Source organism: Lipotes vexillifer, unplaced genomic scaffold (genome assembly GCF_000442215.2).
Source record: "Lipotes vexillifer unplaced genomic scaffold, Lipotes_vexillifer_v1.1 scaffold907, whole genome shotgun sequence".
Lineage (NCBI taxonomy): Eukaryota > Metazoa > Chordata > Mammalia > Artiodactyla > Lipotidae > Lipotes > Lipotes vexillifer.
The window spans coordinates 285,559-287,885 of NW_006795956.1; positions in this window are offsets into that span (position 1 = coordinate 285,559).

The window sequence follows — 2,327 nt, forward strand, 5'->3', positions numbered from 1 at the left end:
AAAAAAAAAAAAAAAATATATATATATATATATACATATATATAAAGAGGATTCTTAAAGTAAATGTGTAAAAATAAAATGACATGGAGAGGTTTGCCCTGATTAGTCGTTTGTTTTCCCTGCCACTGAAGAAGCAGACTGCTTTTCTTTTAAACACATCACACAATTTCATTTTGGATGCTAGTCGGTAAAGTTTTAATTTGATTCAAAATGACGTTTAAAAATATTGTCTAAAAATATTTCATGATGACAAAATAAAAAAACACTAAGAGTTAGTTTAATTTCTTAATTTACATTTCTGAGTTTTCAATTCTTTAAATCAAAGTGGTCAAAATGTCATCATTTTCTATAAACTGGCAGAAACACTTAAGTACCATAAAAGTCAGGTTTCGTGATCACTTTTTCACTGAGCAATGGTCCTTAAGTGATGACATCCATTGTCAAAGGCATCTTCCAAAAAATACAGCAATTTTTGAAAGAGAAACGAGATTGTCTTTTTAAGTAATATAACACTTATGCAATTTTCCCTTTTTTTTTTTTGACCCTTTTTATTTCCTGAGGGTTTTAAGTAAAGACCTCCAATTTAAAACCTATTATTCTGTAGGAGCTGCTATTCCCCCGCCCCCAACTGTAAACTTGCTGTAATCTCTGCCCTGTTATTTTCTGACTTTTTCACTTTGCTTAGCACTGAACTATACTTAGCATATAACCAGAATATCTGTGTGTGTGTGTGTGTGTGCACGCGTGTGTGTGTGATGTTCATACAATAGTTAGAGCAGACAATTTAAAATATATTAAATATCAGCTTATTTTTGCTTATACACTGTCACAATCCAAGGGATTGTTTCTTACTCTTTTTAAAAAACTGTATAAATTTTCACAAAGCTAAATTTTAAACGATGATATTATCCCAGAAGTAATTATTAATGAATTATTATTTCATATCCACATGGTGCATGGCCTTGTATTAATAGTAGGACTGTAATAATGAAGGGAAGATATGTTTCTTGGAGAGCATGTTCAGTCTTAATTCAAATAGACACACACAGTCAAGAAGGTAAACTCTGATCACACCCATTCTGGTCATCTTTGCCTGTTTGAGGAGGCTTACTGGAGAAGAGCTATCAAATCGAGAAGAGCCTGAAAGCAGTGGTTTCCAAACCGAGGTGTACAGACTTTCCCAGGGAGATATGGTTATAAATAATTTTAAGTGAATCGATTTGTTATTAATATCGATATATGCTCTCTTTCCCCACACTGTCTGGGATGTTACCAATAGTCTGGTTTCCCCTTGCCCACCTCCCTCTTTCTCTTCCCATACTTCCCCAAAGAAAATCTTACCACCTATCTGGAATTTCACAGGGTGCACTGCCCTAAGTACAAACCCTCTGATACCAAACCAGTGTCAACTGCACCATTCCTTTAACCAAGGCCTCATAAGCAACCCACATTCATTCATTAAAAGATGGATTCACAATAAAAATTTACTTCTTAGGATTACTGTTGATCAACATTTGTAACATATTTTTGAGGTTTTGATAAGTTGTTTACCAAAAACAAAGTAACGGCAAGTAAACCTAGGAGAAATATTTTAACTATACGCATTATAATAGTATTATTAATATTACTTTATAATAGTATTATTTTAACCTGAGTATAATGGTCACAAGAAATTTTTAAAAACTAAATTATACATATATATGTGTTATATATATTAAATTGCAGAGAATTATGATAAGGCAATCAGTAAGAGACTTTCAAGCATAAAATATATATGTTTAGTATAACATTCTATAGGGGAAGTGGGATGAAAATACTATTTCAGGAGAAAAAGTTATAACATAAAATTTCCAACTGTTTTGTAAATGGATAATTATGGGTCTAAATTGCTATGGTATTTGTATTTCATTAAACACATCTAAAGGAGTGGTGGAACATTTTATTTTAAAATATCAATATTTATAATATGCCAGAAGTGACATCTTTTGCAATTAATTAATCATATGAAAAAAATATTGTATGTCAAAATTATTCTAGGGTGTGCATAATTAAACAAAATTCACTTGGCAACACTAGAATAAAATATTTGAAAGCCTCTCTTCTAAAGGATAGTCTCTGTTTGGTAGTGAACCCTTTTCTTCTAATATTAAAAAATATATGGCTCTAGTAATATATTGCAGTAGCCTCAGGATAAAAGAAAGTTCCTATCATGAAATGTTTGAGGGGGTCCACTCTGATCTACACTTGTATTCAAGGATTTGAGAGCATAATTCATCATGCGTTTGGAGGATTCAGATTTGTTGCCTACTTTTAGTAATTTCAGCAGG